Source organism: Rousettus aegyptiacus, unplaced genomic scaffold, assembly GCF_014176215.1.
Source record: "Rousettus aegyptiacus isolate mRouAeg1 unplaced genomic scaffold, mRouAeg1.p scaffold_m13_p_3, whole genome shotgun sequence".
Taxonomy (NCBI): Eukaryota; Metazoa; Chordata; class Mammalia; order Chiroptera; family Pteropodidae; genus Rousettus; species Rousettus aegyptiacus.
The window spans coordinates 77,481,968-77,498,112 of NW_023416306.1; positions in this window are offsets into that span (position 1 = coordinate 77,481,968).

Here is a 16,145-nt window from a genome sequence, read left to right on the forward strand (position 1 = left end):
TGTTTTTATTAAAACAACAATATTAGTCTTGTTTGCCAAATATTTACTTAAATTATGTAAACATTAATTTTAAAAACCTTTGAGTTAGTTTTGTTAAAAATATTCAACCAAGTGATTCAACCAGTTCTTGGATCAGACAGCATTCTATCTAGCAACTAAAGGGGACTCCACAGGTTGCACAAATTAGATAGTTATTATAGGCAGACAGAGAGTTGGACTACATTGAGTGGCTTATTTCAAGGAAGGTCACCTTCCCTTAGGGAAATTAGGGGGTCTTATCAGGCACGTTACCTTACTAATATTAATCAGAAAATTCCAGACTGATATGTTTAATATTACATTCCTGGGAGAGGCTGAAACTGTCATTAGGTTGGCTATTAAGTTTGGTTTGGTAATGCGGCTTAGCAAAAGTGACTCCATTTTGGCTTATTGTTTTATTTTTCAAAACAGTTTCTATTCCTTTAATTTCTGGGAATTTTAGAAATATGCAGTTTGTATAAGTGTTTATCTTTAAGCCAATCAGAATAGAAGTCCCTTCAAGATATTTTATAGTCTAAGTTCATAATACCATCCCAAAGTAGGAAAATACTGCTTTCTCACAGACAAAAAGCATACAGACAGACACAAATAGAGCACTTCTAACTCTTAAGCCATGGGTCAGGCAAAAGCATAGAAATAACAAAACTCTATGGGTCATATAAAAGAGCTGGTTCTCATTCTTGCCAAATCAATATACATGAAATATCTTCAGTATTTCCTTTGCTCTGATGCATAACCTTATGGAGGCTATGGGCTAAATTTTGGGCAAGAGACTAAGGAGAGACCAGGTGGCTATCTGGGTGTCTCCAAAACACACTCAAGTGGCAAATTCTCTAGCCTGTTTCCAATGAGTTTTTTCGGCCTCAAGTGTTAGTAGTTGTGCCTTAGGTTTGTTAAGTGGAGTTTCTGTCTCTAAGGAAGGTTGAGCAGGGGAAATATGAGGATGATAGAGGAAAAGTTTTCTTGGGTAGTTGCTATTTTAATGTATTTGTTCACCAAGGAGTTACCTTGGTTTCAGGAGGTCTGGCTTCTCTTCTACTGTGAACTTTGATTTTGAGAACAGCTGATCCTTTGGTTTATAGTAAGTCTTCCAATAGGTTAGTGATATGGGTTCCATTTTTGATGGGTGTCCCTGCAACTGTCATTGAACACCTTGTTTCCCTTAAGGAAGTTCAAAGGTCTTGACAGGAGCAAGAAAAGTCAGGCAGTCAGGGCAAAGGTGCATAGGTGTGGGTCAGGGGCCTGGGGGTGAGGTGTTGGGAGAGTAAAGAATACTGATATTCCAAATGGAAAGTTATTCTCTTCCCAGAAGCTTGACTGTGGTCCTGTGGATAAGCAGAAAACCATGGTGGGTAGTAAAAAGTTCTAGTGAGACAGAAAGAGGTTTAGAAAGAGGCACATCACATGATGGACAGCACAGATACATAACACCTCTGGAGTTCTCTGCACTTCCTTGGACTACTTGGCCTCTGTTAGAGAACCTTCTGTAGTGATTCATCTTTCTATGCTCTCACGCAGATAGCCAAACCAATACTAAATGTCGTACCCTTGCTCTAATTGACTAATTTTTCTTCTCTGCTAAATTCTGTTTTTGAGTCATTTTATCCTTTTCTTTTTGTAAATTAGAAAAGCTGAACATTAGAAACAAAATAAGAGATAAATAATGAATGTCTTGGTTAAGCTTGGACTCTTTTATATGGGTCCAGTTGCTGTGTTTTTCTGCTTTAATGAGATGTAGTATTAATAGGAATAAAGTCAATAAGAGAAACAAGTCCGAAAGGTCTTAGAATCATATAATAAACATTGAAGGAGGGTTGGTTTCCACAACTGTATGTCTGCATTACTGGGTCAGGGAGGGCAACCACTGTGTGTGAAGTTCCAAATAAATGATTAGTATGTGTTCATGCAGAAGAAACTCTATTCACAGTAAACCAATTAAGAGTGCCTGAGAATAGATACACAAAAGAAAATTACTGTACTTATAGATAAATAGAAAAAGAAGACTACAGAATACTAATATATGCCTCTGTGTTAGTATAATTTGTAAATTTTACTAAATATTGTGAAGTTTTCAATTTGTTTATAAACAAATAAAATTCCTTTAAAATAATCTCTCAGGTCAGATCAATAATTCTTTATTTCCTTTTGATATTATTAGAAAAATCACTGAGATATTCCTATATATCATAACTGATAGGTGAACATATTGACCAGAAGTCCAGATGTATTCACCATATTTTGTTCTTATACAAACATTGAATTCTGCAAGCATTTTGATATCGCAAGTTTAATAGATGTATTTTCTAAGTCAGGCAGCTGGGGAAGTACAGTTTTCAGCTCTTCCTTCAAAAGAGCCATCCAATTGTGAGGGGTATGAGAAAGTGATCCTCTAGTTGGCACCCTTTGCTCTGGGCCTCACCATTGGCCTGGCCAAGACTTGTTCAGAGCTGCACTCAAGTATGAGGCTCTTCTTCCACAGTCTTTCCTCTTTCCCTGTCTCCATTTGCAGGTGTCAGAACTGCATCACAGTTTGAATGCTTGCCCCTCCTACTTCTACTCCACTGCTTCTTTACCCTCCATAGGCATTTCTCTGACAAATCACTTGAGAGTCTGAGTCTATCTTGGCATTTGCTTTCCAGATAACCAAAGTGACCCACTAAGTAAAACAGGAAAAGTTTCCCTTGGGCTTCTCTTGCCCCTCTTGTCTCAACACAAACATCTGTCCATGGGAGACCTCCCCTGATCTTTCATCTGAAATAGCCCCTTCCATTTTTTCCTTTGTGGTCTTTTTATTTTTCATGGCATTTATTACTAATTAAAATTGTTTTTCATTGGGATTTTTGGTTAGTAATTAAGGAAATCCAAATTAAAACACAATGAGATACCATTTTCCAACCACCAAATTGGACACATTTAAAAAGGGTCATACTGTCAACCGTAAGTCATAACATGGAATTCCTGAATCTTTCAACTGTTCATAGGGGTGTAAATTGGTACAAATCCTTCAAAAAACAGTTCATCATCACTTAGTAGATTTGAAGAGGTGCAAACTGTTTGACACAGCAATTCCACTGTATATGTCCTGGAGGAATTTCAACCCCTGTATCCAGAAAACCTATCTAGCATACTTATATCTGTTTTTATTATAATATCAAACATGGAGAAAAATCAAATCAACTAAAATGGATATATTTACTTAATATAGCTTTATAATGAGATACAATAAAGCGATGACAGACAGATAAGAATGAATCTTACAAACATAATATTTATCGAAAAAGCAAGTTGCAGAATATACACTTTACTTGTATTTATTTGCAGTTTAAAAATATGCAAATCAAAGCTATATCTTATCTAGCAGTATATTCATATCCATGACACTGCAAAGAAAAATAGTAGAATAATAAACAGGTTGAGATTTAGAGAAGAAACAATAGAGGCCTTTGAAGTTGTGGGTAAGTTTTCCTCCTTAGGCTCAGTGGTTAAATATGAGTGTACATCTTCTGTACAATTTATACACATAATTTGCAAGTTTTAAAGATAAAATAAAATAATAATGTCAACAAACAATTGAGAAAAAAGGATAAAGTGATAACAACACCAAAAACTGAGGTCAATCTGCTAGAAATTGTAACATAGGATACAGAAAGACAAATTTTTTTGAACTAAAGGTAATTTTAGCGTTAGGCTGAAGAGAACCTTCTGCTTCTCCCTTTAACTACCTAGAAGAACATGAATTAAGGTCCTTTCCCATAAGAGACTATCAGTGAGAGGCTCTTTTCGAACAACCTAAATGGCAAGGCAAACTTCTATTTACTAAACATTTGCTCTTCCTGTCATTCTGTAATGACCCTTTGAAACCGCTAAGGTACTTTACCTCATCCCTAGCTCAGAATGTCTTATATGCCCATTTTCCTTTTCTATCTCTGAATCTCTCTCATGCATTTGATGTTTCTAACTTTTTCATGTATGCAGAGTTGCCGTACAAACACATGTGTTAAATTTAGTAATTTTCTCTTGTTAATCTGTCTCATGTTTCATTTGATTCTTATATCAACCAGAAGAACCTTGAGAGTAGAGGAAAGTTTGCTCTTCCTCCACAATACAGTAGCCAGAGAAGGTACTTTTGAGGAGGTAAAATATACACTACTGAAAAGGATGAAAATTAGTATACATATATGGTTATACAAATTTAAATACAATTCTCATACATACAGTTTTGCTTATATAGTTGTAATAAAATAACTCTGAATATACATATGTATAACATGTTACTTTTTATAGGACTACCATGAAGATTGTAGGTACTTATATGGAATACTCAGAATGATAGCATTTTGTAACTGGCATTGACACTCTGCTCGCCCCCCATTCACACAATGAATGAAAAAATGAATGATCAGAAAGATTAGGTCATTTATTTACAGTCAGGCACTGAGCTAGGATCAGAGCCCAGATTCTCCTGACTCAGTGCTTATTCCTTCCTCTTTACTGAACAACCCTGTCAGAAAAGCTTTAGGACTTGTAATATCATATATTGTATGTCATATCATCTCGTTCTCTGTGATTAATGCTATTATTTATGAAGCTTACTCAAGGGTCCAGGATGCAATTTCCCACAATATTTGAATGCCTGTACATCATTTACCAAATCCACAAGATGGCAAACTAAGAACATTCCTCAAACTCTGGACTTTAGTGGTAGAAATCCCAGGCTGTATAATATGTCCTGTTTAAAGAAGTTTTTATAATTTATACCTGACTGCTATGGCCTTATTGAATTCCTTACAATCTTATGTTTCATATTCTTAAAAAATTTTTTTAATTCTAGCTAACATATAATATACAATATTATGACTCCTCCACATATCTGCTATCACAATATTATTCACTATATTCCCTATACTGTACATTACATCCTCATAACTTATTCCTTTATACCTGGATATTTGAATCTCTTATATTCCTTTACCTTCCACCCTCCTTTAAATTTTTTAATTACAACATACATTCAATATTATTTTATATTAGTTTTAGGCATAAAGCATAGTTGTTAGACATTTATATAATTTATAAAGTGATCCCCTGAGTAGTCTAGTACCCACCTGACATCATACATAGTTATTACCATATTACTGACTATATTCCTCAAACTTTACTTTACATGCCCATGACTGTTTCATAACTACCAATTTATACTTCTTAGTCTCTTCACCTTTTTAACTCTGTCCCCAAATCTCTTCCTATCTGGCAACCATTAGCTTGTTCCCTAAATTTATAAGTCTGCTTCTGTTTTGTTTGTTTGTTTATTTTGTTTGTTAGAGTCCACATATAAGTGAGACCATTTGGTGTTTTTCTTTCTCTGTCTGACTTATTTCATGTAGCATAGTACCATCCCGATCCTTCCATGTTGTTTCAAATGGTAGATTTCATTCATTTTTTTTTTTATGGCTGAGTAATAGTTCATTGTATATATGTCTTCTTAATGAAAGCCTCTGCAAAGCAGTTTAGAAACAGCATAAAGATTTTTGTAAGTTAAAACAGTTTAGCAAAATCTTCAGTGTTTTTGTCCTTCCATTTTCTATTCATTGAATGTTCTTGCTGCAAATAAATCACATCCTTTTATTTTGCTATGAATATCAATGCTACCTAAGAATTCTGGAATCGGATAATCCAGAATTTTCTGACATCTTGGTATTAGCATCTAGTGAATGTCTTTTCTCATATATGTTATAATTGTCTTGGTTCTTATTGTGATAAGTGATTTTCAAAAAAAAATCTTGATATTTTGGGTATTGTGCTATGTGACTCTTGGTCTTACTTAAACCTCCTGTTTAAATGGCTTCTTATGACACTCTAGCAGGGGAAGAGCATGCCACTTCATTCCACTTGTCTGGTGGAAGTGGGAGTCCAGATCTTGGTCTCTAGGTTTTGGTTTTGTCTTTCTTGACACACGAGGGCAAGAGTCTCCTTGTTACTGCTCAGTGGGCTTGGGAGTCCTGGCTTACACAAGGCCTTCACTGATGCCACCCTGGTGGGAAGAGCAAGTGTGTCTTATTCCTGCTCCCAATGTAGCCTACTGTGACACCATGAGGAAACCTTGTTAAATCTAGATGATAATGAGAGTTTTGACTCTGAAACCACCTCAGCAGGGTGGTTTCTGCTAGGTGGTCTTCAGGGACACTACCAGGAGGACTGCTGATTATCACCTGCATGAATACCTGAGGATGAATACCCTGGCTTTTTACTCAAGCCTTCTCTGACACCAGGTATGGAGGGCTGGTGTTGGGCTGCCTCTTTATAGTCTGGTGAGGTTAGAAGTCTAGGTTTCCCACTTGGCCTTTACTGATGGAGCTGGGGGAAGGGGCTGCTGTTTTTCTGTAATGTTTGGCTGGAGTAGAACAGTTACTGTCTAAAAGTTTTTTTTTGTCTCTTTAGGCCATTCCTTTTCTGGTCCTTTAGGTGGAGAGAACAGGCATTTTTTCTTTCTTTCTTTGCTTACACCAACTGGCATTCATGGGTGTTGACTTCTAAAGCACAAAGTCTGGCATATTAGAGACAAAAAGAAAAAAAAAACAAGGTATACACTGTCACCTATAAAATTCTAGCACTTTATCAATCCCAAGAGAATGTGACCCAAATATTACTTGCTTTTCACAGTGATTTTCAATGTCGAAATATTTACTCTGACTAAAGACAGATTTATTCAGCATGCACACAACCCCTTAGTCACTACTTAACATGTATAGTAGGGAAATTTCTATTTATCAGGTACTAAAAAACATTTTAGAATACAGCTTCCAGATGCTGCTATCTCAATTAGCAATATATCATTTGTTGATAGTCCAGTGACCTATAGCAAATGTATGTGAATCGTGGCTTGCAACCTCGAGTACCTCCAACCATTTGTAATTCACTAGAAAGGCAAAAGAATTTGGGAAAGAGAAGGATTCAAGTGGACAGAAGTCATTGAAGAGACTTTAAAGATGAGAAAATAAATTGCTAGCTTTTAAGCTAGTGTAGAGATTACATAAATGTAAGGAGGAGAGCTAACATTCCACGTTGAAGAATAACATGAGCAGACATGTGGAGGAGCATAGTATGAGCGAGAAGCTGGGGGTCTCCCTGTCTATGATGGATAGGGTATGTGCAGGAGCTGTAGGCAAACATTTGAATAAACAGAGACAGACAAGAGCATGGCAGGTTTCAGGATCCAGTCATTAGCATTTCAAAGGAGTTCCTAAGGCATAAGAAACTGTTATAACTATTGGAAATGAGACAAAGCCAAGAGATCCATTATTAAGAAGAAAAGAGAATCCAGAATTTCTAACAGTGGTAGATGATGAGATTAAGATCAGCAGCAAGGTTAGTTAGACGCAGAAGAATCTTGAAGAAAGAGCCAGGTGGAGCTTGGAAATAAAGTTGAGAAGGAAGCAGGAAGCAGGCCCTTGAATAGCTCTTTTTAGAGGTTCTTCTCTGAAATGTTACTCAAAGTCTCCTTCTTCAATCAGTGGTGCTTCCTGAGACTCGGTGCTTACTGAGCTCCTCCTGACATCTTGCTCCATGGTCTCTGCTTCTGCGGTGGTCTGGAAATGGTAAGGCCAGGGTAAATACAACCATCAAACTTAGGACAGTTGAAGAAAGGAGATGACTATGGGGAAGGAGCCAAATGTCTCTATCCTAGAAATCCAGGAGAAAGGGGCTGTCTCTGACCATAACACAGTGAGGATTACAATACATGGAGAAGAGAGTGATGGATTAAAGATGTCAAGCTGGAAGCGAAGGAAAAACCCCCCAGCCTAGAGCAAATAGAGCCTCTATTTCAGAGACCATGGAAACTCCTTTATGACTGAATTGAAAGATATTAAGATGGACTAGCAGGGCTGAATTTGGCAATACCCTTCCTACCTAGTTCCTCTTCCTCTATTTATTTATTTTTTTTTAGTTAACAGTTGTATCAGATAGAGAAGCTGGGGCCTCCCTTGTTCTTGCTGCATAGATTATAAAAAAAATACTCAAAATTTTTTCAATAACATAAAGAATATTATAGAGGGACTCACAAGCTCTCTGAGGAGAGAAAGAAAAATTGTCTTAATTCTCTCCTTTCCTTCCAGGACTATTCATAAAATCTTCTGAGTTCTGAATCATCAGAATTAATCCCCCACTCCCTCATCCCCTTCTACATAATAACTACTACCCTCCACATCCTTGAACTCAAGACAGGGATGTACCTAACCCTCATCCCCACACTCTCTTGTCTTAAATCCTCTAAAATTTGAGGACAAGGAAAACTCCCAGACAGTACCACTTCTCTTAACAGGGACAAAGAAATATTATTTTTGAACATACCTAATCATGAAGAATCATGGGTGTTATAATTGGAATTAACCTACTATTAAAAAAAGGAAAAAATATATATAGGTTTTAAATCTCCTATCCAAGCTTTTTCAATTTTTCTTCAATTTCAATATTTCTTGATAATGTGAAAAAAATTCTTTAAAAACCTCATTTGCTGTTTTTTTTCCTGCTATATTCATGACCTCATGCTCAATTATACCTACTAGGCCAATTTTTCCTTCCAAATCTGGACTCTCAGTAAACAACACCTTTCACCAGTCCTGTGATGTGTTTTGATGATAACAAAGTGTCATTCTTGAAAAACTGTAAAATATACAACTATTTTCTTGTGCAGGGGTTTTACAGCCGAATTTCTAAAATACATAGTAAAATTGCTTTCATCAGTAAACTCTAATAATTGCTCTTAAGTTATAAATACAAATTATGAATAACCATTAATTAGCCCAGATTAGCTCACATCTAATCCTCAGCAACAATAAAATCTAAGAATATAGACTCACACATTAAATTTTGGTATCAATTTTTAGCCAGTCTTGAAGAGTTTCTTGCTTCCAGCACAAGGCCACATTTTGAAAACAAATGCTTTAGAGCAGAGTTTCGCAAACTTTAAAGAACGCAAGAATTGCTCAAAGGGTTCCCAGCCCCAGAGATTCGGATCTCGTAGTTTAAGGCTGGGGACAAAAAGTTTGCTTTTCTAAGAAAAGATGCTGCTGCTTCAGATTGTCAAACCACACTCTGAGTGGTGTTGCTTTATAAGATTCTCTGCTTATTTCTATCTGCATTATTGTTATGCCTTCCATACTTAATCATTAGAATTATTCATGATAATATAAAGTTATAAGCAATGTTGCTCCCTTTAATTACTTGACTTTGAATTGCATCCGTTGCTAAACTATTGGTCACAAGAATAGGAAATAAATTCCTTAATTCTAGTAGTTAGAGTATCAAGAAATAAGAATGTGCAGTTTGGACAAGCAAGAAATCCTTGGTACCTCAATGCAGCCTGCAAGTAAAGAAAATGCCAGGTACTGTTTTCATGGCAATGTCAGAGCTCACTCACTCCCTTGCAGTAGTTAGTGCTCTGGCTGCTGACAGCATTTTTCTCATTAATCCTTACCTGTAATGTGTTTGGATAATAGAGGGATACTTAAAATGATCTCACTCTTTCCTGGTTTGACCAATTTCTGCTTAATTCGTTAATCTAAAAGTTTATTGATTTAAAAAAGGATATTTGTACTTTTTATGTATGTGTGAAAGAATCTTTTATTTAAATTAAAAATTATTGGAGTTCTCTCTATATAAAATACCTGGGAATCAATTTAGCCAAGGAGGTAAAAGACCTGTTCTCAGAAAATTATGTCATTGAAAAAAGAAATTGAAGAAGATACAAGTAAATGGAAGCATATACCCTGTTGATAGTTAGGAAGAATCAGCATCATTAAAATGGCCATATTACTCAAGGCAATCTATATTCAGTAAAATCACTATAAAAATACCAATAGTATAATCCTAAAATTTATGCGGAACCATAAAAGACTCCAAGTAGCCACAGCAATCTTGAGAAAGAACAAAGTTAGAGTTATCACACTACCTGATATCAAATTATACTACAAGCCTACAGTGATCAAAGCAGCATGGTACTGGCATAAAAACAGCTACACCAATCGATGGAACAGAATAGAGAGCCCAGAAATAAATTCACACCTGTACGCTCATTTAATATATGACAAAGGAGATAAGAATATACAGTAGGGTAAAGAAAGTCTCTTCAATAAATGGTGCTGGGAAAATTGAACAGATACATGCAAAAAAAGAAAAAAGAGAAAAAAGGAAGGAAGGAAGGAAGGAAGGAAGGAAGGAAGGAAGGAAGGAAGGAAGGAAGAAAGAAAGAAAGAAAGAAAGAAAGAAAGAAAGAAAGAAAGAAAGAAAGAAAGAAAGAAAGAAAGAAAGAAATTGAACCACCTCCTTACACTGTATACAAGAATAGACTCAAAATAGATTAAAGACTTAAATGTAACACCCGAGACCATAAAACTTCTAGAAGAACACATAAGCAGTAAACTCTCTGATGTTGCTAACAGTAATTTCTTTTCAGATATATCTCCCCAGGCAAGGGAAACAAAGGAAAAAGTGAACAAATGGGACTACATCAAACTAAAAAGTTTTTATACAGCAAAGGAAACCAACAACAAAACAAAAAGACAACTGTCTGATTGGGAGAAGATATTTGCTTATGATATATCTGATAAGAGGTTAATATCCAAAATATCTAAAGAACTCATACAACTCAACAACAAAAAGATACAATCCAATTAAAAAATGGGCAGAAGATCTGAACAGATATTTCTCCAAAGAGGAAATACAGATGGCCAATAGACATATGAAAAGATGCTCAAGGTCACTAATCATCAGAAAATTGCAGATTAAAACTACAATGAGATATCACCTCATACCTGTCAGAATGGCTCAACAAATCAAAGAACAAGTGTTGGTGAGGATGCAGAGAAAAGGGAATCCTAAGACATTGTTGGTGCAATTGTAAATTAGTACAGCTTTTGAAAACAGTATGGAGGTTTCTCAAAATATTAAAAAATGGGTATACCTTTTGACCCAGCAATTGCACTTCTGGGTATGTATCCAAAGAAAATCAAAACAATAATTTGTAAAGATATACACCCCAATATTCATGGCGGTACAATTTACAATAGCCAAGATATGAAAGCAACCTAAATGCTTGTCAACCGATGACTGGATAAAGAAGTTATGATTCATATATATAATGAAATATTAATTAGCCATTGAAAAATTGAAATCCTACCATTTGCAATGACATGAATGGACCTAGATGTTATTATGCTGAGTGAAATAAGTCAGGTAAAGAAAGATAAACACCATATGATTTCACTTATATAAAGAATCTGAGAAACAAAAGAACAAACTAATCAAAAACAGACTCACAAATATAGAGGACAATCTGGTGATGGCCAGAGGGGAGGGGAGTTGGTGGGGTTGGGAGAATGGGTGAAGGGTTAAAGAAGTACAAATTGTTAGTTGATAGATGGTCAAGAGGATAGGACCATGGCATAGGGAATGAAGTTAGCATTAATAAATTGGCTAGGTGGAAAACCAGAGGAGAGAAGGAGCAATTAAGGGTACCGTTTTATAAACTATATAAATGTCTAACCAATGTACTGTATACTTGAAACTAATAAAAAAAAGAAAACATTAAAAAATTATTAGGGTGACATTGATTAACAAAATTAATTAAGTTTCAAGTGTATCATTCAACAGAAAATGGTATATATGTTGCAATGTGTGTTCACGATGCAAAGTTTGATTTCCTTCTGTCACCAAGTATTTCAACCCTTTTACCTCTATCTACCTTGCCCACCCTTCCCTCTGGTAACCACTAATCTACTGTTCGTGTCCATGAGTCTTTGTTTTGTTTGTCATGTTTGTTTGTTGATTTCAGTTTTTATATCCTACATATTAGTAAAATCATATGGTTTTCAACTTTTTATGTCTGACTTATTTTACTTAGCATAATTATCTCATGATCCATCCATGTCACACATGGCAATATTTCATCTTTTCTTATGGCTGAGTAATATTCCATTGTACCATTCTTCTTTATCTAATCATCTATCGTAGGACATTTTGGTTGCTTCCATGTCCAGACCGCCATGAATAATGCTGCTATGAACATCAGATGTATATTTCTACAGATAATAGTTTTCAAAATTTTTAGGTAAATACCCAGAGAGGGACAGCTGAATCATACGGTAATTCAATTCTTAGTTTTTTTAAAACTGCCATATTGTTTTTCATAGTGATTGTACCAATTTGCATTCCCACCAGAAGTGTATGAGGGTTCATTTTGCCTATGACCTCTCCAACACTTGTTATTACTCATCCTGTTGATGATAGCTATTTTAATGGGTGTGAAGTGGTATCTTGTTATGGCTTTGATATGCATTTCCCTATTAGCTAGTGAAGCTGAGCATCTTTTCATACATCTCTTGGCCATTCGTATGTCTTCTTGGGAGAAGCGTCTGTTCAGGTCCTCTGCCCATTTTTTAATTGAATTTTTTTTTAATTTTTAAGTTTTATGAGTTCTTTATATATTTTGGATATTAGGCTCTTATCGGAGGTTTTGTTTGTAAATACATTCTCCTATTTGGTTGGCTGCCTCTTTGCCTCGTTAGTTTCTTTTGCTTTGCAGAAGCTTTTTAGTTTGATATAGTTCCATTCATTTTTGTTTTCACTTTCCTTGCTTTTGTGGTCAAATTCATAAAATCCTCTTTAAGTCCAAGGTTTGTGAGTTTAATACCCATGTTATCTTCTATGCAGTTTTCATTTCAGGTCTTATGTTTGGGGCCTTGATTCATTTTGAGTTAATTTTGGTGTATGATGATAGAAAATAGTCTAGTTTCATTATTTTGCAGGTGACTTTCCAGATTTCCTAGCACCATTTATTAAAGAGGCTTTTCTTTCTCCATTGTATGTTTTTGACTTTTCTACCCCAAATTATTCATATATATATGAATATATATATATATATATATATATATATATATATATATATATATATATATATATACTACTGGACTCTCTTTTTGTTCCACTGGTCTGTGTGTCTGTTTTTCTGCCAATAACATGCTGTTTTCATTATTGTCACTTTGTAGTATAATTTGAAGTCAAGCAGAGTGATACCTTTGGCCTTGTTCTTTTTTTTTTTTTTCCCCATAGGATTGTTTTGGCTATCTGGGGTCTTTTGTGCTTCCATACAAATCTGACGATTTTTTTTTGTTCAATTTCTTTCAGAAATGCTGATTGTATTTTGATGTGACTGCATTAAATTTGTATAATGGTTTAAGTAATAAGGTAATTTTACCTATGTTGATTTTTCCAATCTAAGAGCATAGAATGTCTTTCAACTTCTTTGTGTCTTCTTCAATTTCTTTTAATAGTGTCTTATAGTTTCAGTGTACAGGTTCTTCACATGTTTCATTAGATTTATTATTAGGTAATTTATGCTTTTAATTGTAATTGCAAAAATAATTTTTTAAAAATTTCTTTTCTGGACAGTTCATTCTCAGAGTATAGGAATGCTTGGGTTTTTGTACATTGACTCTGTATCCTGAAACTTTACTGTATTTATTATTTCTAATAGTGCTTTAGTGGAATCTTTAGGGTTTTTAATATAGTCATTCATGTTACCTGCAAAAAGTGACAATTTGACTTCTTCATTTATACTCGAATACCTTTTATCTCTTTCTCTTGCCTGATTGCTCTCACTAGGACTTACAAAATTATATTGAATAATAGTGTTGATAGTCGATTCATTCCTAATCTTAGGAGGAAGGTTTTTAGTTTTTCGCCATTAAGTATATTAGCTGAGGGTAAGTCATATATGACATTATTATGTTGAGGTACTTTCCTTTTATGCCTATCTTATTAAGTATTTTAATCATAAATGGATTGTCAAAGGCCTTTTCTGCATCTATTGATATGGTCATATGATTCTTATTTTTTAATTTGTTTATGTGGTATATCACATTAATCTATTTGTGTATGTTGAATCATCCCTGTGCCCCTGGGATGAAGCCCACTTGATCATGGTGTATAATCTTTTTAATATATTGCTGTATTCGGTTTGCTAGTATCTTATTTAAGATTTCTACATCTGTGTTCATGAGAGTATTGATCTGTAGTTTTCTTTTTTTGTGTTATCTTTACCTGGTTTTGGTATCAGAGTAAAATTGACCTCATGAAATGTGTTGGGAAATATTGGCTTCTCTTTGATTTTTGGAAGAGCTTAAGGAGAATAGGTATTAAATCTTTGAATGTTTGGTAGAATTCACTGGTGAAGCCGTCTGGTCCTGGATTTTTACTTTTTGTTAGGTTTTTGATGATTGTTTCAATTTTCTTACTGTTTATCAGTCTATTTAGATTTTTCGATTCTTCATTTTTCAGTCTAGAAAGATTGTATCTTTCTAAGAACTTGTCAATTTCTTCTAGGTTATTAAATTTGGCATCATATATTTTTTATAATATTCTTGCATGATCCTTTGTTTTTGGTAGTATCTGTTGTAATTTCTCCTCTTTCATCCCTGATTTTGTTTATTTGTGTTCTTTCTCTTATTTCTTTAGTGAGTCTAGCCAGAGTCTTGTCAATTTTATTAAACTTCTCAAAGAACCAGCTTTTTGTTACATTAATTTTTTCTATTATCTTTTTGTTTTCAATTTAATTTTTTTCTCCTCTAATTTTAGTTATTTCCTTCCTTCTGCTGACTTTAGGCTTCATTTGTTCTTTTTCTAGTTTTCTAAGATGTAATGTTAGGTTATTTGTTTGGGCTCATTCTTGTTTCTTGAGATAGGCCTTAAATGATATGAACTTTTCTCTTATTACTGCTTTTGTTGTGTCCCAAAGCTTTTGATGTATTGTACTTTCATTCTCATTTGTTTCTATGTATCTCTTGATTTCTTTTTTTTATTTCTCTATAACCCTGTCATTCTTCAGTAGCATTTTTTTTAATTCCCACAAACTTGTGGTTCTTCCTGCTTTTTTTAAAACAACAATTACTCTTCATTTTCAAAGCATTATAATCAGAGAATATATTTGATATGATTTCATTCTTAAACATGTTGAAGCTAATTTTGTGTCCCTACTTATGGTTTATCCTCACAAATGTTCCATGAACACTAGAAAAGAATGTATAAGCTGCTGCTTTGGCATGAAAGGCTCTGTAAGTGTCGGTTATGTCCATTTGGTCTAATGTATCATTTAAGGATGTTATTTCCTTATTGATTTCCTATTTGGATGACCTATTCGTCTTTAACAGTAAGATATTTAGGTCCACTGCTATGATTGTCTTTTCATCAGTTTCTCCTTTTAGTTCTGTTAGTAAATGCTTTACATATTTTAGTGTTCCCTGATTGAGAGCATGGATATTAATAAGTGTTAAGTCTTCTTGATGTATGGTTCCCTTTATCATTATGAAGTGTTTATCACTGTCTCTCATTACCTTTTTTATCTTGAAGTCTATTGCATCAGATACAAGTACAGCTACACTGCTTTTCTTTGGATGTCATTTGCTTAGAGTATCATTTTCCATTCATTCACTTTGTGTCTATATTGTCTTTGAAGCTAAAATGTATCTCTTGAAGGGAGCATATGGTTGGGTTTTATTTTTTGATCCAGTCCGCTACTCTGTTCCTTTTTATTGGTGAATTCAGTTCCTTTACATTTAGAGTGGTTATTGAAATATGAGTTTTCCTTATAGCCATTTTTGTTTTGTTTTGTTTTCTGGTAGCTCAGTGTCTCCACTGTTGTTTTTTTTTTTTTTTTTTTTTTTTTTTTTTTTTGTCCTTGTGTTTCTATCTGTTATTTTAATTTGGTTGGGTTTGGTGGATTTTCCTTCTATTCATTCATGTTTTATGCTATGTGTCTCAGTTCTTGATTTATAGAATATGGTTACCATGAAGTTTATGTAAAGGATAGTTATATATAAACAGCAGTCCATTTTCTTCTAGTGTACCTTATCTTCATTTCCGTTTGAGAGTTTGGATCATCCTCCACTTTTCTGTTTTTGCTGTTTCAAATTCTCTGAACATTCATACAGGCTGAACATTCATTTTTAAGTTATAGTAGCTATTATCTTCTCTTTTTAGAGTGTTTCTTTTTTTCGGCCTTTAACCATTATGTAATATTTAAGATTTTAATATCTTGTTCTTAATAAGGGCTG